The sequence below is a fragment of the Hyperolius riggenbachi genome, chromosome 5 (genome assembly GCF_040937935.1).
Source record: "Hyperolius riggenbachi isolate aHypRig1 chromosome 5, aHypRig1.pri, whole genome shotgun sequence".
In the NCBI taxonomy this organism is placed as follows: Eukaryota; Metazoa; Chordata; class Amphibia; order Anura; family Hyperoliidae; genus Hyperolius; species Hyperolius riggenbachi.
In genome coordinates this window covers 177,882,079-177,909,727 of record NC_090650.1, presented here as the reverse complement: position 1 = coordinate 177,909,727, position 27,649 = coordinate 177,882,079, and the positions used below count along the sequence as shown (strand labels likewise).

At 45.4% G+C, this 27,649-nt stretch overlaps 1 protein-coding gene across 1 annotated transcript in view; it reads left to right on the top strand.

Moving 5' to 3' along the window:
* PDIA4 (protein disulfide isomerase family A member 4) overlaps positions 1-27,649 on the top strand; it is a 581,813-nt gene that overhangs the window by 340,127 nt on the left and 214,037 nt on the right. The window lies entirely within an intron of this gene.

Here is a 27,649-nt window from a genome sequence, read left to right as displayed (position 1 = left end):
CAACACAATAAGAACTGTCGATCTGGCGCAATGGGCCAAGGCGTCAGCTGACCCTGTCCTCTTTTTATCAACAGAACCCGAGAAGGCCTTTGACAGGGTCAGCTGGACCGATATGAAAGAGGTCCTGCAGCACATCGGTATTGGCGATCATATGCTGGCACGGATATTAGCTTTTATATAGAGGATTATCGGCAAGGGTTACAGTAAATGGAGAACTGTTCAACCAATTAAGATCAGTAATGGGACTCGTCAAGGCTGCCCAATGTCTCCTCTATTTGCGCTCACGTTGGAACCCTTCCTGAATAATATCAGGAGGGGTCCCCGACGTGACCGGTGTAAAGGTGGGCACAGTAGAACATCATGTGGCAGCCTACGCAGGTTTATTGTTCTATATAACAAAACCCCATATCACATTGCCTAATCTCATGAAGGAATTCTCTAAGTTCGGCTATGTCTCCAACTTCAAAATAAATTGGGATAAATGTGAAGCCCTAGGGATTAATGTCCCAAAAGAGGAGATTAACCGCATTAAGCAGAAATTCTCATTTAAGTGGGTAACAGAGGGTCTGACGTACCTGGGCATTAAAATTGCAAAAGGGATAAGCGATATTTATTGTCTGAACTATTTATCAATGTAAGCCAAGCTGAGGGGAGATTTACATAATTGGAGGAAAATTAGACTTTCACTATTGGGAAGAATTAACATCATAAAAATGAAAGTTATGCCCAGGTTACTATATATTTCAGACTTTACCTATCCAATTCCATCTACATTTTTCGGTGAATTGAGACGAGAGTTCATGAGATTCATTTGGCTGGATAAGCCCCCGAGACTTAAATATGAACTCATGAAGCAATCTAGGTCGAGGGGAGGGTTAGCTGTTCCCGACCCACATCTGTACTATCTATCAGCAATAATGGTGAGAATAATTGATTGGCATAGACATGCCCAAATTAAAGCATGGATAGATATTGAACAAAATCTTTTTGAGACTCCTTTAAAGAAAACTGTATGGCTGCCCTATTTATACAATATTGCTTACCCTGCAAGCATATTGCCTAACCATACGATTAAAATTTTCTATGGGCTAAAGGAAAGCTGCTCTCTCCCGCTCTCTACCGTCTGATGCCAATTCTGGGGAATCCTAGATTTGAACAGACCTGTACTAAAGGAGATTTTGGAAGCTGGAGACGGTGCTCTGAGTTTAATGCTGGGACTCTGCTACTACAGGGGGAATGGAGATCATTGGAGGAGATTAGAGCAATGTTGGAGGAGCCTAGTCTGGATTGGGGGAGCCTTATGCGGTTCCGCCACTTTGCTCTGTCTCAGGGAAAGAAGTCCAGTTATTCCAGAGATCTTACGAAATTTGAGGCCTTGTGTGGCGCGGAGGGGCGCATAAAAAGTGTTGTCCCTTATATACAAAATTTGTTGGAACTTAGAGGATTATACAATAACTTTGAGGAACAAATGGCAGAAGGACCTACAGTTACGTTTTACAGAACAATGGAGTAAAACTATTAGCCTCTTACAGGACCTCTATCTCAACAGGGATACAAGAATCAGGTTTTAAGATCCTAACTAGGTGGCATCGGACACCAGAGACAGGGGCGCCTCTGGCCATTTTGTCACTCCAGGCAAGGAAACCTGTGCCCCTCCCCCCCCCCGCCCTCTCCATGAAAATATTCGCAATGCGGCAGCTTTTCACCAGAAAATGATCGTATTAGAGTAATGGTTCAGTGCAATACTACGAGCCGCCGATCTACCGCCTCTATACCACAGTGTCCAATTGTAAAAATGTACTGCTTGATTGTACTTTTGGTACATTTTTGCCATAGATTGAAATTCTGATCGATGTGGTGGTTGATAATCGCCATATTCGATCATTTTGAAAGAATCTGTCTGTAAAAATGAATGCATGATGTATTGACAGCTATAGACTAGGTTTACTAATAACAAGATTGGGTGATTCAATTGTAAGGATAAGATTGGGGGGCAAAGTAGAGAGTAACAAGTAACATTTATAATTACTTTTCTCCTGGCGGACTCCATGCTGACTTGCTCAGTAGGCAGTAGAAGTGTTGGGGAGTCTTGCCCAAGGTCTCCTACTGAATAGGTGCTGGCTTACTGAGCAGAAAGAAGCAGAGATTTGAACCCAGGTTGCCTGTGCCAGAGGCAGAGCCCTTAATTACACTATACAGAGAGAGGCAGATAAAACACACCACAGCCAAGTGCAAAGAGGACTATGTGGAGAAATAGAGGCGTGAAATAAAACAGTCACAAAAGCTAACCATATACTAGTCTCTACAAAGAGAATATAAAATGGCCCCATACCTGGAAAAGCTCCAAAACTCTTAAGAGAGGAAAATCCTGAGTGTCTACAGATTGAGTGCTCACAACCTCGAAAAAGAGTCTGGGAGACACAGACAGACGTACAAACCCAGGGAGGAGAGACTATGCCAACACTGTGAGCAGAAAACCCTTAAGGATGAAAGCCACTTCCTGCTGCACTGCCCCAAATATACTGCAACCAGGGACACTTACTTTAAGAAATTGTTGGAACTATTCCCAGACTTTCTCACATTAGAAGATGAGAGAAAAATGTATATCCTACTGGGAGAAGAGGAATCCACAGTGACAATCGCTGCGCGCTATGTTACAGCATGCCACAGACTGAGAGGAGCATAACGGAACTGTAAACCTAAAAAATGTCCACACACTGCTTAGCTATTGTCCCTCTACCCCACCCCCCTTCCATGTTCCCCTTTTCCCCTTGCTTTGGTAATACCTGTAATGAATTTTATGATAACAGAGGCGCCAACAGGATAAAAAAGAACCGTATTTAAAAACAATAAAATAAGGGGGTAAGGGTGGACTTACCTCCCAAAATTTCAAACACAACCACTGTGGTCAATATGCAAAAAAACATTTAATCTGTACTCCAAGATAAACAATTGCAACTCGTTTCACGGGTCTCAAGCCCGCTTCCTCAGGCAAAACACAAAAAAGGAGCAGCTGTAATAGACAAAAAAATAAAAACACGTACAATAAAAAATCGCCATAACTTCACATACAATCAAAGATCGCAATGGCTTCAAGAGAAAGAAAAAACAAAACAAACAATTAATGAAAAACAATAAACATAATTGCAAACATATATATGTCCATTATGTGCAAAAAATCATTCTTGAATGTCATGTATATTCCCTACAAAAGGAAGCATATTTGTATACACACACTGATCATACCTTTCCTATTTGGCCGGGAGAAAGTCATAATGTCCCCTTTAAAAAGTGTCTTATAGTTGTAGTGACCTCCCTCATCATTATATACATACATACTATATTACCCCCCTAATATAGAAGTGCTGGTATTTACCTATATTAAATACCCCATGTAGTAAATGATCCAGAGATCTTACCTCAGAAGTTGTGCCAAATTAGCGCAGCGCCTCTGTACCGAGCGGGCGCCGCGCTGGCTCCTGATATACTCCTCAGCCGTTATTCTGATAAGGAGCTGGCGGGAGATCCGTGCGGGGGGCGTGGTCTAGACGGGGAATGGGGGAGTGTCTATTCTAGTGATCCATAGTGTATTGGTCTGAGCGGCAAGGCGGAAGTGCGTCACAATAAGGGCACACTATCCGCCGCCGCCATGTGCAAAGTGGGCTTTGTACTGTGTACACCCCCTCTTTTTTTCCTGCTACAGAGAGCGACTTCTTAACCTGAGTGGGGACAGGTCTAATATCCCCATATGCGCTTATAGTGGTTGCCTGGTTCTCGGCAACCCGTGTTTGTGAGTATATCTCTTAATTGTTTATTACACCAACAATCATCACCAATAATGCACTATTGGGGGCTCCCGTTTCTATTTTTTGTCTCCTTACTGTAATGAATCTTGGTCATGCCAATAAAGCTATCTTTGATTTGATTTGATTTTGATTTTGATTTGAGAGGAGGAAAAGACAGCCAGCACTAGGGGAAGGGGGAAACAAAGGTGAATGAGGGAGAGAGGAGGAGTGGAGAGAGACTGAGAATAGCCTGACATGGAGCAGAGAGCTTATCTGTATTGCAGCCACATAACACAGAGGCAACTTGCCTATAATGTGACTCCTGTCCTGCCAATCTCTCACACAAGCTGCAGCAGCCCACATGGAGTCTAGGGATTGTTGAAAACTTTTCAACCTGTGTAATACCTTATCTAGCTGACCACATGCAGTCTTTACAATGATGAGAAAGCCGACAGAGTATTTTTCTAAGGACCCTGTAGGAGGCAAGCCTCTCTTCTGTATCATGCTGTGTACATTTACCAGCTTGCCATCAAATTGTACATTTATTTCCCTCAACCAGCCTAGTGCTTCACATTGCCTTATACACTGTACCAGCAGCCTGGGGGGAAATCTCCCTCCTTCCTCCTGGCTAGTCCGTTCTGGAATGCACACAGACACCATCCTCCTTCTTTTCAAGTCATAAGGAGGGGCGGGTAGGACAGGAGTCACACAGACACACTCTAGATCCTGAGATAACACTAACATTAGGGAATGCCATGCAAAGTGTTGTAGACAAAAGGTTTGTAGATTCCTTATTTGAGGCTAAGCAGCAAAGGCTTTCATTAGAACTTTTTATCTCCGTTCCCTAAGTTTTCAGTCTCTAAGGACATGAAAAATAAACTTTTTTTTCCCTCAAAGCGCCCTGCCATAAGCTCTAGGCAACTAGCTTATCAGCTGGTCTCTAGAGGCGCCTCTGACCAGAGAGACAGGGTAAGATGTTCCCAGGTGTGGACACAAGGTGTTGAAGATGCCAAAGGAAAGTTGGTACCTGTGTACATATTTTCTGGGATTGCTCTAAAATCCAGATATTCTGGAAGGCTGTACACTTATATATATAAGATAACAGGCATAAACTGGAAGGTTAGCCCTGCCCTCTTCCAATTACATCATAATGAATGGGAGATGAAAAAATACAGAAATTCCCTGTGTTGTCATGTGATAAATGCCGCAAGAATTTTAATTGGTTGGAATTGGAAGTCCCCCCACGGCTCTTTCCATGTCAGATTGGTTCAATTAAATTGGTAACACTCAATGAATGGAGGGTCTGATCGCGTCAACACATGGGAAAGACGAAATTCATGAATTAATATGGGCAAAATGGAAAGAGTTTAAAGCCACCGATGAGTATAAAAAGACAGTGAGATAATATATCTGCGCTATGGCCTCGGACGGGGGATAGGGGCATAGATATTCTGTTTTTGACTATTGGGACACGCTGATGAGGATGTCAGATGGGGGACTCAGCCAGGGAGATAGGCGAGACATGGGGATCGCTTCCCGCGATCTGGGGTGAATGAGAATGTGTGGGTAGTGTGTATGGGTATGAAAGAAAGATATGATATCCTTAGCATTGTCAGGGAATAAGGGGTTTTAAAAGGGGAAATTTGGGAACACTGTGGGACTTGGTGATAAGGAGCTGTTGAGGTTGTAAGTATCTGTAAGTATCTGTTATCACCTCGTTAATTCATGCAGAGGCTCTCCCTTTTTTCGTTTTGTCTGACCTCAGGAGTGAAAATAAAAATGCTGTAATTATTTCTTATATGCTTAAGATACTTTTCTCTCTATCTGGAAGCCTGTATTGGAAAGAGAAGCTTCTATACATCCTCATGTAGAAAAGACTAAGGACGCCGTTTATACAGATTTTCTTTTTGTATGTCAAAGTTTTGTATTATGAGATGTATGTTACATTTTTTCCTATAAATAAAGGAATTAAAAAAAAAAAAAAATCCCTTTTATCAACAGGAACCTGCCCTGACTGCAACATATGTATCTGAATTCTTCACCTTAATCTGCTTGGACATTATATAATTGCTGCCCCCATAGTTTGAGTACTTGGAGTTAATATACTGTAGAATGCAGTTGAAAATTTGCTACTAGTCAATTTAGGATGTGTGGACCCTTTTAAGTTTGTTTCCTGGATAAATGCTATTTGGACATTGGACATAAGTTTACATAAGTAAATACTGCAATAACTGTTCTTTTTTCTGGGATATTAGGCCGTAGGCATTTAGGGTGTTAAGTTTAAGGTGGGTCATCCTGGTCCAACCATCTCTTACTAAATCCCTCCCTGCATGTAATTCCTCCCTGTGCGCTGGGGGGACGCAAACTGGCAAAGAGGGTTGTAAAAAAGGACTTGTCCCTCTTCTTTCTCATCGCTCTCAACTACTTGCCTTAAAGAGGAGCTGTTTGCTATACTATCTAAAAAAAACAAAACACATATGCAGTATAAGTAGATAAATACTTGCTCTGCGTACATACCCTGTGTATTGCACTGTCCACATCTTGATTTCAGTGAATTTTATATAGTAAATAGAAAACTGTTTCAGGCATTTGCCATCTTGGAATCCCTGAGTCTGAAGCCAATCCTGATGTTATTTCCTCCCTTACTCTGTTTCCTGCATTACCCGTCCTCGTCCCGGTCCTCAGACACACCCACCCAGCTCTCTGGTGGGAAGTGTATTCACATACATCATCATTGTGCGACTCTGCAGAGCTGGTTTATTTGTGTGGATTAGATGTCAGAAACTGCTGCAGGGCTGAGTGATTTCCTCAGTTACTCAGTTACTCCACACCATCATGCACAGTGGTTTGATAACTCTATTAAAGAGCTGAAAAGACAAGGCCGAAAACTTGACTGTGGCGCAAATCTCAGTCCACAGAAGACAAACATGCCTTAATCCTCCACCTGAAGAATTACCAAAAGGTAATCAAAGGAAAAAAATCATCATTTCTATCACAAGAGATTACAAATGCAGTTAACAAACCAGCCCAACTGTTCCGCACAGTGGAAAAACTATGCAACCCGGCATGTCAAAAACTTAATATCGAGTCTTCAAAGGACCTCTGTGACCAATTTGCCCATTTCTTCAGACAAAGTCTCCGCTATAAGGTCCGTCATCTAACTTACAACATCTGAGCCTAATATAGCGCCGAAGACCATTAGCAGAGACAACGTAACACCATAGTCAAACTTCAAAGAAATCGATGAAGAAGTCACATCAAGCATCCTCCTTCACCTCCGCCTAACTACCTGTGACCTGGATCCTGGCCCAACACAGTTCATGTTGAACTGCCCTGACCTGTTTGTACCGGTATTCCTCAAAATTGTTAACTGTTCCTTACAATCAGGGATATTTCCTGCTTTACTGAAGGAAGCAATCATCAGTCCTCTCCTCAAAAAACCCTCCCTGGACCCTGATGCAATGATCAGCTACAGACCTGTCTCTAACCTTCCCTTTCTAGGTAAGCTAATAGAAAAAGCTGTATATCTCCAGCTAGAATCCAAAATCCTACATAACAGCTATGACCCATTCCAGTCTGGCTTCAGGAAACACCACAGCACTGAAACTGCCCTCATCCAAATATGCAACCACCTGCTCATGGCAAGAGAAAGAGGAGAGTGTTCCATCCTCATACTGCTAGACCTTTCTGCAGCCTTTGACACAGTTGACCATGACATCTTGATAAACAGGCCACAGGAATACTGCGGCATTGATGGCATAGTTCTTCAGTGGTTCAAATCCTTCTTGAGTGGCAGAACCCAAAAAGTGTCTATGGGGCCCTTCCTGTCCACCCCTATACCACTTAAGTATGGGGTGCCCCAGGGCTCAATCCTCTCTCCCCTGCTTTTCACGATTTACATGTTACCGCTTGGAAAACTAATCCAAAAACATGGCCTGACATACCACTGCTATGCGGACGACACCCAACTATATCTTTCCTTCAAGCCTGGTGTGACAGACCCAACTCCAACTATAAACGCCTGCTTACGTGAACTACAGCAATGGATGAATGACAACTGGCTGAAACTAAATGCAGACAAAACTGAAGTCCTTCTGATCGGAGGGCAGCGCATGACAACAAAACAACTTAACTTGCAGTCTTCACCACTGGGAATAGGAGGCACGGATCTATGCAGCTCTAATCATGTGTGTAGCCTGGGAGTTCTAATTGATGGGGATTTAAACTTCAGAACTCACATCTCTGCTGTGGTGAAATCATCCTATTTTCACCTTAAGAACATTGCAACAATCAAGCACCTCATCCCCCCAGAAGATCTACCAACTTTAGTTAATGCCTTCATTACCTCCCCACTGGACTACTGCAATGCTCTCTACACTGGCCTTCCAAAAAAGGACTTGTACCGCCTACAGCTGATACAGAACACTGCTGCCAGACTGCTAACCAACCAACCCCGTCACTGCCACATAACGCCAGTCCTGCACTCCCTTCACTGGCTATCTATAGAATGGAGGGTTCTATTCAAGATCGGCCTACTGACATTTAAATCACTGAACAATCTGGGCCCTGGATACATGAAAGAAATGTTCCAACTGCGTAGCAATCCAGGCATTTGCAGATCCAAAGGTTCTAATAATCTAGTCACACCCAGAATCCACTTGGAAACTGTTGGTCCCAGAGCCTTCTTTCATGCTGCCCCTACGTTTTGGAACTCCTTACCTCAACAGATCAGGACAGCTCCATCTCTAGAGGTGTTTAAATCTAGACTGAAAACCCACCTGTTCAGTTTGGCATTTGCAGAAATATAACTTTTGTTGTGTGAATACTTCATCCTACTACGAATTACTGAATCTGAGAGAGCCTAAGCGCTTTGAGTCCTATTGGAGAAAAGCGCTATAGAAATGTTATTGTATTGTATTGTATTCTGACACAAACATGAAAGTTATCCTCTCTGCATGTACATTTTTGCAGCAGTGACATATCCTAAAGACTGCAGTTCTTTTGCTTGTCCTCTTAATTACATATTTGTTTTTTCTTGCACACTGAATCCTTATAGAGCGGTGTAACAGCATGTGCATTTTTACAGGCTAAGGGAAGTGTGGAGTATGATAGATGAAAGGATTGGTCACTTTTCAGACCCACTTGACCTTCAGGGATGACCTAGAAATAATACTCTGTGATTTCTTAGCTAGTACTAGCATTGAATCTGATCAACCACACAATGAACAACACACAGACAGGTTGTAGTTGAAAAGCAGATTGAGTGTATTGCCTTTGACCATTATATTTATACACAAATTTGTATAAGCTGCGCAAACTCAATAAAGCAAGAAATTCCAGCAAATTTACATGATAGGAATTTCCCGGCATAAACATATGACATATCTCTGCAGGTGTCATTGACAGTTAGGGTGGTACATACAAAGTTACTTTCGGTTTCATTCGGCCGATGCGATTAGCATTTTCCGGTATATTTGGCAAAGATAGAACAGGAAAGCAGAAGTAAAGATGCAGTGATGCATAACAGGTACAGTCTTCAATCTATAGCTAGACTAGAAGCATAATGCATTATACATGGATTCTAAGATGGCTGCAGAAGGGACAAAATGGCTGACAGTGTATATACTTATGCTTAGAATTCCTTACAATAGACAGACCAAGCAATGTAGTGTCATTTCACAACTCCTCAGCACAGTCACATTGTTGAAGTTTGTTCATGCTTTTAGAATGGTATAATTTGTATTTATTTTGCAGGCAAATGAGTATTCTTCCATTTTCCCCGAAAATAAGCCCTTGCCACGAAAATAAGCCCTATTTTAAATTTCAAGCTTGCTTGAAATATAAGCTCATAGGCAAACGCGGGGGGGAGGGGGGGGACTTACAGCTGCCCAGAATCCCCCCTCAAACCAGAGCTGGTGCAGTGTCTGGGAAAAGACACAAGTTGAGACACCAGAATATCTGCAAGTGTCCTGCAGCTCACAGCACTGCCCCCTTTCTTTCCCAGCTACAGTTGACTTTAGATGAAGCAGCAGCATGTGTACAGAGCATGGAGCAGCGTGTGTACAGAGCATGGAGCAGCTATGGGGAACTTAAGAGTCAGGTATGAGCACATCCCTGTGCCCCTACTGTGTGAATGCTTCACTTCCTTCTTCATTACCAGTGTCGGCTGTCCTCATTCTTATCTATATACAAACTGTTCCTGATCTATCCCGTTTTCAGTCAGATGGGAAATTGCGTTGTGTACCCAACATGATGTCCTACCATATTATTATACTGTATTGTGTGTGGCTGAGGTAGACCTTTCAGGAATCCCCTCCGTGAAAATCCTAGGTTTGCCCCTGAAGCTCTCACCCATAAATAAGCCCTACCTGTATTTAAAATTGGACACAGTGCTAGTGTATGGGGAGGTGTGCAGTCTCTTACCGCAGGGCTTTTCAACCTTTACACAAATTGTACCACTTAAACCCGCATGAAAATTTTTAAGTACTACCAAGTGATTTTGCAAGGTGTAAACATGCCTCTTTTCTCTCCCCTCTCCATAGTACAGTACATGCTGCTTTTCTCTCCCCTCTCCATACTACACTACATGCTGCTTTTCTCTACCCGCTCCATAGTACAGTACATGCTGCTTTTCTTTCCCCTCTCCATACTACATTACATGCTGCTTTTATCTCCCCTCTTCATAGTACAATCGATTCAAGGTCGGTCGGCACACCAATCAAGTTCCCAAGCACATTTATTGAATGCACAACATGACAATTGTTTCGGGGCCGCGGAGGGTCCCCTTCATCAGATAAGTGCAGACATATGAGTGATACAAAATACAAGCACATTTATATATAAACCAACAATGATCAATCACCAGGCATCAGGAGAAAAAAGGATCCTCCCCCTCAATTACCATACATAATCTAATTACAATGCATCAATGCCACAGTAAGATCCACAATCTTTGCCCCATAGCTGACCTGTGTGATTAGTAGCTTAAGATCAGAACATGCATCCCATCGTGTCCACAATCCTCAGCAAATCTATGATGTAGATATTGCAGACTGCAAAATGACGGTTTGCAGCCAAAATCCGCGCCGCTCGCCGCCCATAGCACAAATCAGCCGTCAGGCTGATAGCACCATACCCGGAAGTGTCCATGGCAACCTGACAAGCAGGCCGCCCTGACCAATCAGAACGCGGCTGGGTGTGGCCACAGCTCTGCAGGGCAGAGCTGTAGCATCACACTGGAACGAAGCGGTGGGCGTGGTCCTGCCGGCAGCCTGACGGCTGACGCGGCCAATCACGCGTACAGCTCAGCCGCATCATCATATCCAGTACGAGCGGTGGGCGTGGTCCACACGAACATCACTGCCATCCATGGCCAAAAGGCTCTCAATTGGCTGGGGGGCGCTACTACATACTACAGTACATGCTGCTTTTCTCGCCCATCTCTATACTACACTACATGCTGATTTTCTCTTCCCTCTCCATACTACAGTACATGCTGCTTTCACTGTATAAGTACAGTGCTGCCTCAATCATTGCCAGAGTATTGACTTCTGTATAGGTACAGCATTCTCCCAGTATAGGTAGTGTCCAGGCCCCAATATAGGAACAGTGCTGCCAACCCCCCCCCCCCCCTCCCTTTTAGGTACAGTGCTGGCCACAGTGTAGCTAGAGACCTGCCCCCTGTCAAGGTACACTGCTGCCTCCAATGTAGGTACAGTTCTGCCAACAGAATAGCTAGAGTCCTGACCCCAGGATAGGGAAAGTGCTGCCCCCAGTGTAGGTAAAAGCCTTCCCTCCATTATAGTTACAGTGCTGGCCCCAGTATAGGCAGAGTATTGCCCCTATGATAGGTAGGAGTCCTGCCTCCTGTATAGATGCAATGCTGGACCCAGTGTATGTAGACTCTTGCCCAGTGGCATATCTGGGTAAAAATGTGCCTATGGCAAACACTGAAATTTGCGCCCCTCCCCAAGACATTAGACTATGACTATGGTAAGGATTAGATTGTGAGCTTCTCTGAGTACAGTCAGTGACATGACTGTACTCTGTAAAGAGCTACAGAAGATGTCAGTGCTATATAAATGCATAATAATAATATGGTAGGACATTTCATTAGTCTGCCTATGGTAGGATTAGATTGTGAGCTCCTCTGAGGACAGTCAGTGACATGACTATGTACTCTGTAAAGTGCTGCAGCACGTCAGTGCTGTATAAATGCCTAGTAATAATATGGTAGGACATTAGACTATAACTACAGTAGTATTCGATTGTCAGCTCCTTTGAGGACAGTCAATGACATGACTGCATACTAAAGTGCTGCAGAAGATGTCGAGGGGGGTGGGCAGAGGGAGCCATGTAACTAAAGGCCGGCTACTAATGATCCAATATCCTGAATGAATGGCTAAAAATTGTCCGGGAACACCAATGGGAAATTAAAATCTGCTAGGTCCAATCCGATCATGGAAATAAATTCCATAGTGTTCCTGATAAATCGCTTGTGGAAGATTTTCAGGCAGTTAATTGTTTAGGAAATGGGACCATTAGTGGCTACCTTAAAGACAATTTTCAAGAGCATGTAATATTGCCAGTTATTTTCCTGGGGCCTTTTCCAGCCCCCTGTAGTCCTTCTGGTCCCTCGTCTCATTCCGTGCGGCTCCATTCAGCCACTCTGCCCCTCCGAAAGCTGTATGTGCGACCCTGTGCCACGTGCCTCCTCCATCGCGCTCCCATGGCTGGAAACATTATGTGCTTGCGCAGTAAGTAAAAATTGCTACTGTGCAGCCATAGAACACTCCCAGCCATGAGAGAGTGATCGAGGAGGCGGGGCATGTGTCGTGGCCCGCGACTGGTGGACTCTGCCAGCATTTGGAGGGGGACAGTGGCTGAACCGAGCAGTGCGGAATGACACCGAGGGCACAGGACTTTAAGGGGCTGGAAGAAGCCCCAGGTAAGATAAACTAGCTAGATTTATTTCACTTAAAAGTTCTTTTAAGGGAGAAACAATAGAGTAAGAGAGAAGCAGAGAGGGGGAGAGTGAGATAGGGAAATGGAGAGTGAAACATGTGGGAAAGGCAGAGGGTGGGCACAACAGAGGGCAAAAAAAAAGAGGAAAAAACACAGGAGAGAGAAGGGTGGGAGATAAAAAGGTAAAGAAACAGGAGGGACAGACTGGGAGTTTAGTCTTCACTAGTCCCGTTTAGCAGGGAAATGTATACCACACCACCAACATGCTTCAATGAGCAGGGCAGAGACAAGAGAGCACATGGTGTGTGTGAGAGAAAGAGAGAGGGATCAGAAAAGGGAAGGAAACTTCTTATCTAAATTGCCGGGAACTTCACATACTTCGTCTATCAGCACTGTCAGCTCCCCACAGCTTTGCTTGCAGTAGGGAGACACCGATCGTCTTATTCAGCCCAATGCTGCAGGTTTGCCCTCTGAATGTGGGAATTATTAGAAAAGCAATGGCCAGCTTCTATCATATGATATCCCTCTCCGTCTCTGCCAGTGCCTGCCTCATCGCTCACTCAGTGTCTGTGTCACTGCAGCCCCCATCAGCCCCAGCGGCAGCAGCAGTGCTCCATGCATCAAATCAGGAAGGGATGCGAGCGGAGCCGAAGTTGCCGGGGCTATAACAAAGCAGCAGCATGGTGGTGAATGGAATACAGCACTAAGTGTCTCCTACTATTGTACTGTGCTCGCAGTCATGTGAAGGAGCCAGGAGATGCTTGGACCTGGCTGGGAGGGAGGGTTTGATGTCTCACTAATGCGCCCCCCTGGGAGGTGAGTGACTAGGGGCGCCTATTGCAAGAGCCCTATGTGCATTCCTCTAGGATCCGCCTCTGCTCTTGCCCCATGTAAAGATCCAGTTCTGCCCCCAGTATAGGTAGAGTTTGGACTCCAGTACAGGTATAGTGCTGCCCCCAGTGTAGGTAGAAGCCTTCCCCAATTATAGTTACAGTGCCGCCCCCAGTATAGGCAGAGTATTGCCCCCCAGTATAGGTCGAATGCTGCCCCAAATATAGGTATAGTCCTGCCTCCAATATAGGTACTGTGCTGCCCCCAGCGTATGTACAAGTCCCCCCCCCCCCCCCCCCCATTATTGTGCTGACCCCAGTATAGGCAGATTATTACCCTCAGTACAGGTTGAGTGGTGCTCCCAGTACAGGTAAAGTAGTGCCCCCAAGTTAAGGTAGTAGGTTTTCCCAATCACCTTGTCTTAGACCTGCAGATCATTGCGGCAATGACAGACTCCCGAACTGTGTGGCGAATGACAGACCTGCAGATCAGCACAGGCCCTGAAGCATAGGTGTCATAGCAACCGCACGCATCACTTCAAATGCGGGAGGTGCATTACATCACTTCCCCATATGAAGTCTGCAATAATTTGTGCTGCTCTCCCTGCCTTGGGTCTCGTGCAGATCTGCAGGTCTGTCATTTGCCATGGTGCTCTGGGCTCTGTCATCATTGTGGTGATTTTCAGGTTTGAGACCAGGTGAGTGGCACACCTTACTACCTATACTTTATTTCACAGTAATACTTTTGTATCTACTGTATGTGACCACAATTGCTGTCTTGATTAGATGAATTACACAGCCTATCTTCACAATGTAACACGGGCACATAGGAAACAACAATACAGGGGGAGTCCCCACATCACTGCTGGTCTCTGCCTCATACCGAAGGGCGTGCTTAACTAGGTGACTCTCTGTATTCAACATACTGTATAAGATGCATGATTTTTTTCCGCACATTTTGTCGCCATGAAGAAGAAAAAAAAGTGTCTTGTATCCTCAGACAAATGGTACCCTTTATACATTTCAGCCAAAAAGGCCTCTGGCTGCACATTGTCACCAGTGTTGCTCGGATGCGCCCCGATCACGAATTCGAACAAATCCAGCTACGGCGGAATCCAAATCTGGCTATGCGATGATCATGGCCGGATTTCATACGGGCATCTGAATTTGAGTCGGATTCCAGCCGTGATTGCCTTTTAAAATCCGTGATCTGTGACTGTAATGTTAATAGCAAAGCCCCCCATACTGATCAGTGTCTACAACTTAAAAAAAAATTCAAAAAGTGCTTTCAATTTTTGAGAAAATCGATTTTAAAGTTAAATTAACACTGTATATGCTGCTAATAGTTGGTTTGAAACAGGGAAATATACTTTATGCAATCACAGAGTCCCCAAACTGAGTCCCTAGCAAACTACAACCATGCAGGCAGGTGATGAGTCCCAATGGCACCTGTCGGTGGTGCCACTGGAGGTGGATAAGTGGACGACACCACGAAAACACCCGCAATGACATGGCAGTAGAGTTGTCTGTGGACCCTGGTGGTGGGAACACAGACTTTAGTAGTGAATTACAACATGAGCGGAAGCAGGAGGACGACTAAGCGGTCAGTGCGGCAGCACAGAAGACTATGGCATCTCACTGGCAGTACTACAGCATAATGCTGCCCAAAAAATTCAGCATCCATGGACACTGGCGGTGGGAACACAGACTTCAGTAGGGAAATGCTTTATGCACAACAAGATTTCAAGGTGGAAAGTGTGCTGCTTTTTACTGTCAATGTGTGTGGGGACAGACGGAATATAACAGGGGGCTTTATTTTTTATTTTTTTTAACAGACTGAAAAGAAAAAGAAATGTGCAGACGACACAAATACTGAATACAGTAATAGAGCATAAAAATCAGTGAACGGGTGCCTGCATACACTACCCACAGCAAAGTACTAACCACGCAGGCACAGTACAATATCACTGACTACACTGAGTGACACTGACTACAAGTAACTTAGGTTGATCACTGGCTAATTAGCTAAATATACTAGTATCAGATCCACCAGGATGGATCTTCAGATCTGCAGATGATTGTCAGATATGCAGATGAATGTCTGTTAAACAAGGTGTGTATGAGGATCTGCAGATATCATAGACTATGAATGCATTTTGCTGGAATGGATCTTTTGCAGGAACAGATCTTTTGCAGATACTGATCTTTTGAATGTGTGCAGCATCTTTGTGTGCAGCATCTTGCAAAGACTTCTATCTGAGTTCAGCTCAATAGAATAGACTGTGTAGGTATGGCTCTCATACTACATGGAAGGGGGTAAAATTGGTCTGATCTTTCATTTTCCAAAGACTATGGTCTGATGTGTGTATGCACCTTTAGTCCCTCTGTGCTGCCAGACCAGAGCCGGATCTTCAACCAGGCAACCTAATCAATTGCTTATGGGCCCTCAGGAGGTCAAAAGGGCCCCATAAAGATTTGTTGCCTCTGTTCATGTAGTCCTTTAGTAACTATTTCAGTCTTTAAAAACAAGATCTCTGCAGCAATTCTCTACTACAGAGATAAGAAGTTATACAAGCAGGCACACACAGAGTTACCCCCCCCCCCCCTCCCCTTAGCTCAGAGCTGTCAGACACCGGCTGGGGGTTGGAATGTGATCTCTTCATACAGGAGCCCTTGCTAGCTTAGCTAGAGAAGTTTCATAGTAGCATCATCATTTGCTCAAAAGCCTATGACTTCTGTTCCTAATGTTTACATTTAGTTCCGTTGTTTGCTGAACTTATTGGCCTTAATTTTATCTCCCACATAAGAGGCACATAAAAATTTATTGTCTCTCTGTTCTGTTTATTGTCTCTGTTCAACTTTTTCAGTCTTTAGATCTCTGCAGCAATGCTCTACTACAAAGATAAGAGTTCTGCTTGTGATGTTCATAGTTGGTTCCTGCCATTGCTGAACTTGATGTTATTTTTATCACCCTAGTTGGCCCAAAAATATCTAAAGCTTGCTATGCATACATTGATTTTGAACACTGATTGAATCTTCCAGTAATCTATTGCTCATATATATCCAATCTATTAGCTTTTAAGTGATATTGTGCTATTTATCAATCTCTGTGGGATGGGATAGGACAGGAGCGGTGGGGGATCAATGGTCCATAACTTTGCTGTGTATTGAGCAGTACAGCACTTGCAGTTTGATTGAAGCTTGATAGAGTTCTGCTGAAGCCTATCAGAATTAAACTTGCTGTGATAGAGGTTGATCACTAACCAATTGAATGGAATAATGATCAATTGGCTAGACATATTGGGGCAATATTGACCTCTGTATGACTAGTGGGAATGAGGGAGCGAAACTGCCAAACTTGGTCTTGCGGTAAATAAACTCCAATCTCGCTTTACGAGATCCTCACAACCCGAATGCCTGGTACACACCATGCAATTTTCCATCCGATAGGTCAAATGGATTATTTCTGACAGATCCAAACGTGATCCGATTCTGATTTCCGATCGTTTTTCTGATCAATTTTGTATAAAGTTGTTTGGAAAATAAGAAAAATGATTGGAAATCCCTTCTGACTTCTCAAAAAGAATTGATTCGACTTATCTATCTAACGGGAAATTGCATGGTGTGTACAAGACATTACAGTCAAATTTGCCCCATGCCAGGCTTAGGCAACAAGAAAGTAGTACAAGGGGCCATCATATTTTCGGTGTAAACAATCATGAAGTTGATCTTAACCATCTTAGCGGTATGGACGAGCTCAGCTCGTCCATCCCCGCCGATGGCTGCCGCTCAGGCCCTGCTGGGCCGATTTTTACGAAATAAAAAGCAGCACATGCAGCCGGCACTTTGCCAGCCACGTGTGTTGCCTGATCGCCGCCGCTCTGCGGCAATCCGCCGCGAGCAGCGGCGAAAGAGGGTCCCCCCAGCCGCCTGAGCCCTGCGCAGCCGGAACAAATAGTTCCGGCCAGCGCTAAGGGCTGGATCGGAGGCGGCTGACGTCAGGACGTCGGCTGACGTCAGGACGTCAGGACGTCGGCTGACGTCCATGACGTCACTCCGCTCGTCGCCATGGCGACGAAGTAAGCAAAACACGGAAGGCCGCTCATTGCGGCCTTCCGTGTTACTTTTGGCCGCCGGAGGCGATCAGAAGAACGCCTCCGGAGCGCCATCTAGTGGGCTTTCATGCAGCCAACTTTCAGTTGGCTGCATGAAATAGTTTTTTTTTTATTTAAAAAAAACCCTCCCGCAGCCGCCCTGGCGATCTTAATAGAACACCAGGGTGGTTAAATATGCCTTGCTGTACTCACTTTTGTTGCCAGTGGTTTAGACATTAAAGGACAGCTGTAGCGAGAGGCATGTGGAGGCTGCTATATTTATTTTCTTTTAAACAATACCAGTTTCCTGACAGCCCTGCTGATCTATTTGGCTGCAGTAGTGTTTGAATCGCACCAGAAACAAGCATGCAGCTGTCATGTCTGACAATGTCACCTGATCTGCTGCATGCTTGTTCAGGGTCTGTGTGGCTAAATATATTAGAGGCAGAGGATCAACAGGATAGCCAGGAAACTGGTATTGCTTAAAAGTAAATAAATATGGTAGCCTCCACATACCTCTCGCTCCAGTTGTCCTTTAATGGCTGTGTGTTGATGTTATTGCATAGCAAATAACCTTACACTGTTAGAAAAGCTGTACACTGACAGCTTTACATAGTATAACAGCGTCATATCTTCAGTGCTGTCTGTTCCATGAAAAGATGAAATACAATATTTACAAAAAAGTGAGCGGTGCACTCACTTTTGTGAGATGTTGTATGCTGGGGAGACATCCTTTCAACAGTGTGGCGGGGATGGGGGGGGCCCTAAATGTATTGCTCTGCTTGAGGCCCTGCATGGTCTTAATCCAGCTCTGCGCCAGTGCATCCACTTTTGGCAGCTGCCTGCTGTGCCGGTCCTCCTCTGTGACCCCTCCATGAGTCCCTGTGCTGTCCGCACGCCACCTTCTGGCCTACTTACATAGGCCGGATCCTGCATAGATTCTTGCCACTATTCTGCCTGCCGCTTACCATCAGGTCATCATGGTTACTTCTAGCTGGTGCCTCTCATGACGTCATGAAAAGCACCAACCAAAAGTAGTCATGGTGATGGTTAACAGCGGCAGTAAAGCAGTGACATTCTCCATGGGAGCCTGTATACAAATTCAGACACTATGGCAATGTATGTGGAGCTGTGCTTTTACCGCACCTCCCGTGTAGCTGTTCCCCCTCAGTTTGCCGATTAACTTATCCTGTATCAAAACATCTTATGTGTCCTTTGATCCAGTTGGCGCACAGGGTCTGTACAGTGGGTCTGCTCCATGATCATGCTCCCCTATTGTTATAATCAATGTGCGCATGTGAAAGTGCTTTTGTGTCCCTGGCTCACATTGATTGTAAAGAGGGGGTAGCTAGGGTGACCAGGCGTCCTCTGTTCCCCGGACAGGTCCACTTTTTCCGACCTGTCCGGGGCTTCCGGCCGGTTTTTTGAAGAGTCCGGGTATGAAGAGCCATTTGGAAGCCGAACACCAGCCGGCTCGGAGCTGGGCGGCCAAGCAGAAGAGCAGATGCTTTCTAAAGAGCCGGAATCTTCATTGCGGCTCTTTCAATCTCTGGTTATGAGCCGAACTTCCCTTCAGTACTCTCTGGCAGGCTGCTCCCACGAGTCATGAGTCGACTCAGACATCACTACTCTGGCAGGCTGCTCCCATGAGCCATGAGTCGACTCAGACATCACTACTCTCTGGCAGGCTGCTCCTATGAGTCGACTCAAAGACACTACTACGCTTTACACTACTGCTCCGCCCCCCAGCTGTTTAGTTAATGCGCGGGCTGCTGGGGGACTGGGACAGGAGGAAGAGAATGAGAACCTGTGTATCCTGTGAGCAGCATGTGTTCTGCCTGTGCAAAGTCTCTGCTGCTGAAAGGAAAAGAACAGTCTTGTCATCAGCAGCCACCAGGTAATTAATGTGCTGCTGGGTGAGAGACAGCTGTGCTGTGCTGTGTAGGGGAGGATGGGGAGTCAGAGGAGAGCAGACAAGTCTCAGATGGGACCGGAGAAGAGAGCTGACCACAGTGACCAGTGCCATCCTTATCAGCAAAGTCAACTCACAGGAGTCACAAGTTGACAGGCATCAGACCTTGGCTGTAATGTAACATCACAGACAGTAGAGAGGCCGGGGTAGTATATATGTGACTATACTGCTTTCTCTGATGTTCAGCTTGTTTTCCTTGTGTTTTGTTTTGCTTTCTTGTCACTGCCTTTGAATTACAGGCAGATAAGGAATACTGTAAAGAAAAGAAAATCTGAAATCTACCAGCACTTCTAGTGGAGTTTCCAAAGCTTACTGTACATTACAGTTAGGGACCCTGAACAGGTTTTAAAATCCTAATTTGCACTTTACTGGGCTTCCTCCAGCCACTGTAGACCGCGAGGTCCCCCGGCGTCCTCCTGGCTCCTCTCCTGGTCCTGCTGGTGTGTCTGGGCCTTGTAGTTCTGTGTGCCTGGGCCTTGTAGGGCTGTGTGTTAATCTTGAACTTATTTGTAGTGTGTGTGTGTGTGTGTTTAAGCATTGGCTCTTCTGGTCCGGCCACTCGGCTCCCAAAGAGCCGGCTCGTTCGGCTCCCAAAACGGCTCTTCATCACCGCTAACAGTCAGATCAGCGGTGAGCAGGAGATGGGAACCAGCCAGACCGGCGCAATGCAGCCGCATGGTGGACTTTAAATGCTGGACGTGACCGATGATGTCACTTCCTGCATTTGAATTCACCGGTGCGCGGCTGGTGTGGCTGACTCCTATCTCCTGCTCACCGCCGATCTGAGGTATGTAGCATTTGTGGGGAAATGTGCTGCCAATAAGATTGCATTTGTGGGGAAATGTGCTGCCAATCAGATTGCATTTGTAGGGAAATGTGCTGCCAATCTCATTGCATTTGTGGGGAAATCTGCTGCCAATCTCATTGCATTTGTGGGGAAATCTGCTGCCAATCTCATTGCATTTGTGGGGAAATCTGCTGCCAATCTCATTGCATTTGTGGGGAAATCTGCTGCCAATCTCATTGCATTTGTGGGGAAATCTGCTGCCAATCTCATTGCATTTGTGGGGAAATCTGCTGCCAATCTCATTGCATTTGTGGGGAAATATGCTGCCAATCTGATTCTATTTGTGGGGAAATCTGTTGCCAATCTTATTGCATTTTGTGGGGAAATCTTCTGCGAAACTGATTGCATTTTGTGGTCGGCCGGCCCTCCACCATGTGGTCTGGAAATAAAACGGCCCTCCATGCCCGCGAAGTTGGACAGCACACTGCTAAGGTATTGTATATTTGGCCCCACCCATGACCACGCCCACATGCTGTTGTGATTGTCCTCTTTTTTGGAAATCAAAATATGGTCACCCTAGGGGTAGCTCAGTCAAAGATTCAAACCAGTATACAGACCAAGAGTGCCAATTGGATAAATGGCCAACTACCTACATATTTTGAATTAAATAAAATGCGATTGAGCATATTAAATATCTTATAATTTCCATCTTACAACTTTTTTGACGGTTTCCATCATGGCAGACTTTGTCCTGAAAGATAGAAAAACAGTGATTTATATCAAAACACATACAACTATACCCTAGGGCAGTGGTTCCCAACCTTTTTGGAGTCGTGACACATCAAACCAAACGTTCAGATCTCCGTGACACGTAGACTAAATGCATGTAATGAGAGACAGCGTTTCACCAGTAAATGCACATAAGAGACAGCTTTTCACCAGTAAATTCACATAATAAGAGACAGCTTTTCACCAGTAAATGCACATAAGAGACAGCTTTTCACCAGTAAATGCACATAAGAGACAGCTTTTCACCAGTAAATGTACATAATGACAAACAGCCAGTTGTCCCCAGTATATGTAGCCAGGGATATATGTGCCCAGTATATGTAGCCAGGGGTATGTGCCCACTATATGTAGCCAGGGGTATATGTGCCCAGTATATGTAGGCAGGTGTATATGTGCCCAGTATATGTAGCCAGAGGTATATGTGCCCAGTATATGTAGCCAGGGGTATATGTGCCCAGTATATGTAGGCAGGGGTATATGTGCCCAGGATATGTAGCCAGGGGTATATGTCCCCAGTATATGTAGCCAGGGCTATATGTGCCCAGTATATGTAGCCAGGGGTATATGTCCCCAGTATATGTAGCCAGGGGTATATGTGCCCAGTATATGTAGCCAGAGTTATACCCCTGGCTACATATACTGGGCACATATAACTCTGGCTACATATACTGGGCACATATACCCCTGGCTACATATACTGGGGACATATACCCCTGGCTACATATACTGGGCACATATACCCCTGGCTACATATACTGGGGACATATACCCCTGGCTACATATCCTGGGCACATATACCCCTGCCTACATATACTGGGCACATATACCCCTGGCTACATATACTAGGCACATATACCTCTGGCTACATATACTGGGCACATATACCCCTGCCTACATATACTGGGCACATATACCCCTGCCTACATATACTGGGCACATATACCCCTGCCTACATATACTGGGCACATATACCCCTGGCTACATATACTGGGCACATATACCCCTGGCTACATATACTGGGCACATATACCCCTGGCTACATATACTGGGCACATATACCCCTGGCTACATATACTGGGCACATATATGAACCACTGCCCTAGGGAAATAGAAACACCGCATATTCACTTATACTGTCAACTTTCAATGCAGTGGAACGCACCTGTTTCTTGCAGAACTACAACCTTTGAGGTCTAATGTTCAAAAACATATGGAATACTAGTTTTTATTAATAAAGAGAGAATTGGTTAATGTTTTTTGCTATTTATTTTTTCAGTGTTTGACCATACTGACAGTTATAAATATTTGAAAAGGATTATGGTTTAAAGGAAGCATTGGGGGGGAAAAAAGCTTTTATTACCCGGGGATTCCTCCAGCCCCTGGCAGCCTGCCTGACACTAACCTCCTCATTCCTCTTCCAGACACTATCCTCCCCATCCTAGCCTAACCCCGACCTCCCTTCTCCTCTGTCTAAAAAATTAACTTTACTTACCTGTGGCTTCCTCCAGCCCCTGGCAGCCATCCTGTGCCCTCGTCGCAGCTCCGTTGGCTCCTGGTCACCTCCGGTGCAGATGCCGACCTTGCCAGGTCTGCATCTAGTGCACCTGCACCGCTGTTAATCATGCTCACGTGGTCTGGAGCATTCTGCACAGGCGCAGTACTTTTGTGTTTACGCAGAATGCTCCAGACCATGCATGTGAGCGTGATCAACAGTGACGCTCGAGCAGGTGCAGTAGTTGCAGACCTGGCAAGGTATAGCCAGGTAGGTTCCCCCAGTATCGGTATAGGCAGGTAGTTTACCCAAGTATAAGTATAGGCAGTTAGGTTGCCCCAGTATAGGTATAGCCAGTAGGTTCCCCCAGTATACGTATAGGCAGGTTGGTTCCCTCACTATCAGTATAGGCAGGCTGGTTCCCCCAGTATAGCTATAGCCTAGAGGTCCCCCCAGTATAAGTATAGTCAGGTTTGTTCCCCCAGTATAAGTATAGGCAGGTAGGTTCTCCCAGTATCAGTATAGGTAGGTTCCTCCAGTATAGGTATTGCCTGTACGTTCCCCCAGTATAATTATAACCAGGTAGGTTCCCCCAGTGTCAATATAGGCAGGTAGTTTCCCCCAGTATAAGTATAGGCAGTAGGTTCCCCCAGTATAGGTATGGCCAGTAGGTTTCCCCAGTATAAGTGCAGCCAGGTATGTTAGAATACAATCATATACAATACAATAACATTTCTATAGCGCTTTTCTCCCGTAGGACTCAAAGCCCTTAGGCTCTCTCAGATTCAGCAATTGGTAGTAGGATGAAGTATTCACACAACAAAAGTTATATTTCTGCAAATGCCAAACTGAACAGGTGGGTTTTCAGTCTGGATGTAAACACGTCCAGGGATGGAGCTGTCCTGATCTGTTGAGGTAAGGTAGTGGGATGTGGGTGTCAAAAACACCCTCTAGTGAAAAGATACAGGAGACAAAAGTGGGAGCCCAATGGTGTAGTATGTCAAAAACAATGGAACGTAATAAAAGTAAGACACTACTCACAAAGGTGGGTTGCAGGGGGCAACCGACCACAGGAAGCAGGTGGAGACAACAAACCCGACTCCACTCGGGGTGGTCCCTAGGGACCTGGATGCGGTCGCTCTCCTTGGTAAAAGAAAGGGGACAGATATCCACCGTGGTCGAAGCCACGTGTGGTCTGTACCCACCCCTCAGATGGGTGAGGTAAGGGGGTATGATTGCACAGTAAGGGTATAAGAGGCGCCCTGGTGTAATAAAAGCATCTAAAAGCAGTTTAAAAACGGAAAATAAATTTGAGGTAGCTTACCTCAGTGACGAAAAAAATCTTTGTATTTTACAAAGGTTTTTATTAGTAAAATACAAAGATTTTTTTTGTCACCGAGGTAAGCTACCTCAAATTTATTTTCCATTTTTAAACTGCTTTTAGATGCTTTTATTACACTAGGGCGCCTCTTATACCCTTGTTGAGGTAAGGAGTTCCAAAACGTAGGGGCAGCATGACAGAAGGCTCTGGGACCAAAAGTTTCCAAGTGGACTCTGGGTATGACTAGATTATTAGAACCTGTGGATCTGAGAATGCGGGGATTGCTACGCAGCTGCAACATATCTTTCATGTATCCAGGGCCCAGATTATTCAGGGATTTAAATGTCAGTAGGCCGATCTTGAATAGGACTCTCCATTCTATAGGTAGCCAGTGAAGGGAGTGCAGGACTGGCGTTATGTGGCAGTGACGGGGTTGGTTGGTTAGCAGTCTGGCAGCAGTATTCTGTATCAGCTGTAGGCGGTATAAGACCGTTTTTTGGAAGGCCAGTGTAGAGAGCATTGCAGTAGTCCAGTCGGGAGTTAATGAAGGCATAAACTAAAGTTGGTAGATCTTCTGGGGGGGGGATGAGGTGCTTGATTTTAGCGATGTTCTTAAGGTGAAAATAGGATGATTTCACCACCGCAGAGATGTGAGTTCTGAAGTTTAAATCCCCATCAATTAGAACTCCCAGGCTACGCACATGATCAGAGCTGCGTTGATCCATGCCTCCTATTCCCAGTGGTGAAGACTGCAAATTAAGTTGTTTTTTTGTCCTGCGCTGCCCTCTGATCAGAAGGACTTCAGTTCTGTCTGCATTCAGTTTCAGCCAGTTGTCATTCATCCATTGCTGTAGTTCACGTAAGCAGGCGTTTATAGTTGGAGTTGGGTCTGTCGCACCAGGCTTGAAGGAAAGATATAGTTGGGTGTCGTCCGCATAGCAGTGGTATGTCAGGCTATGTTTTTGGATTCGGTTTCCAAGCGGTAACATGTAAATCGTGAAAAGCAGGGGAGAGAGGATTGAGCCCTGGGGCACCTCATACTTAAGTGGTATAGGGGTGGACAGGAAGGGCCCCATAGACACTTTTTGGGTTCTGCCACTCAAGAAGGATCGGAACCACTGAAGAACTATGCCATCAATGCCGCAGTTTTCCTGTAGCCTGTTTATCAAGAAGTCATGGTCAACTGTATCAAAGGCTGCAGAAAGGTCTAGCAGTATGAGGATCGAGCACTCTCCTCTGTCTCTTGCCATGAGCAGGTGGTTGCATATTTGGATGAGGGCAGTTTCCGTGCTGTGGTGTTTCCTGAAGCCAGACTGGAATGGGTCATGTAGGATTTTGGCTTCTAGCTGGAGGTATACAGCTTTTTCAATTAGCTTACCCAGAAAGGGAAGGTTAGAGACAGGTCTGTAGCTGGTCATCTCAGTCCAGGGAGGGTTTTTTGAGGGGCCTGATGATTGCTTCCTTCAGTAAAGCAGGAAATATCCCTGATTGTAAGAAACAGTTAACAATTTTGAGGAATACCGGTACAAACAGGTCGCGGCAGTTCAACATGAACTGTGTTGGGCCAGGATCTTGGTCACAAGTAGTTAGGCGGAGGTGAAGGAGGATGCTTGATGTGACTTCTTCATCGATTTTCTTTGAAGTTTGACCAAGGTGTTGTCTCTGCTAAAGGTCTTCGGCGCTATATTAGGCTCAGAGGCTGTAAGTTGGATGGCGGACCTTATAGCGGAGACTTTGTCTGAGAAGAAAATTAAGTTTTTGATATGCCGGGTTGCAGAGTTTTTCCACTGTGCGGAACAGTTGGGCTGGTTTGTTAACTGCATTTGCATTTCCATTTCCATCTAGGTTTAAAGTAGCAGAAATGAGATGTAATGTCTGGAGCAGCCTTAGAGAGCAGCAGCACCAATCTGGGCGCGCTCAGTTTATCATGTTCCCCCAGTATAAGTATAGCCAGCTAGTTTCCCCCAGTATAGGTTTAGCCAGTATGTTCCCCCAGTGTAGGTATAGCCAGTAGGTTGCCCCAATATTAGTATAGGCAGGTAGGTTCCCCCAGTATAGGTATAGCCATGTTGGTTCCCCCAGTATTGGTATAGCCAGGTAGGTTCCCCCAGTATTTGGTATAGCCAGGTAGGTTCCCCATTATCGGTATAGGCAGGTAGGTTCCCCAGGATAGGTATAGCAAGGTAGGTTCCCCCGGTATCAGTATAGGCCGGTAGGTTCCCCCAGTATAAGTATAGGCATGTAGGTTCCCCAGGATAGGTATAGCCAGTATGTTCCCCCAGTATAGGTATAACCAGTAGGCTCCCCCAGTATAAAAATGGCCAGGTAGGTTCCTCCAGTATCAGTATAGGCAGGTAGGTTCCCTCAGTATAGGTATAGTCAGTATGTTCCCCCAGTATAGGTAAAGCCAGTAGGTTCCGCCAGTATCAGTATAGGCAGGTAGTTTCCCCCAGTGTAAGTATAACCAGTTAGGTTCCCCAAGTATAGGTATAACCAGTATGGTTCCCCAGTATAGGTATAGCCTGTAGGTTCCCCCAGTATAAGTGTAGCCAGGTACATTTCCCCAGTATCAGTATAGGCAGTAGGTTCCCCCAGTGTAAGTGTAGCCAGGTACATTTCCCCAGTATCAGTATAGGCAGTAGGTTCCCCCAGTATAGGAATTGCCGGTAGGTTCCCCTAGCATAGGTATTGCCATTAGGTTCCCCCAGTATAAGTATAGGCAGGTAGGTTCCCCCAGTAGAGGTATAGGCAGGTAGGTTCCCCCAGTATAGGTATAGGCAGGTAGGTTCCCCAGTATAGGTATAGGCAGGTAGGTTCCCCCAGTATAGGTATAGGCAGGTAGGTTCCCCAGTATCAGTATAGCCAGTATGTTCCCTCAGTATAGGTATAGCCAGGTAGGTTCCGCCAGTATCAGTATAGGCAGGTATGCTCCCCCAGTATAGGTATAGCCAGGTAGGTTCCACCAGTATAGGTATAGCCAGGTAGGTTCCACCAGTATAGGTATAGCCAGTAAGTTCCCCCAGTATAAGTATAGGCAGGTTGGCTCCGTCACTATCAGTATAGGCAGGTAGGTTACCCCAGTATCAGTATAGGCAGGTAGGTTACCCCAGTATCAGTATAGCCAGTAAGTTCCCTCAGTATAAGTATAGGCAGGTAGGTCACCCCAGTATCAGTATAGCCAGTAAGTTCCCTCAGTATAAGTATAGGCAGGTAGGTTCTCCCAGTATCAGTATAGCCAGTAAGTTCCCCCAGTATAAGTATAGGCAGGTTGGTATACTATCAGTATAGTAAAAATAGCTATAGCCTAGAGGTTCCCCAGTGTAAGTATAGTCAGGTCCGTTCCCCCAGTATAAGTATAGGCAGGTAGGTTCCCCTAATATCAGTATAGGCAGGTAGTTTTTTTCCCCCAGCAGAAGTATAGGGAGGTAGGTTCCCCCAGTATAGGTATAGGCAGGTAGGTTCTGTGACAATCCAGCCCCGCTATCCCGTCGAATCTGCTCCCGTTAAAGTACGCAGGAAGTACGGTGAGCAGACGGACAACAAAGACCGGTTGCTGGATCGTCAGAAGAAGGTTAATGCGACAGAGCGGGCCAACCTCGTCTAATCTGTTCTCGT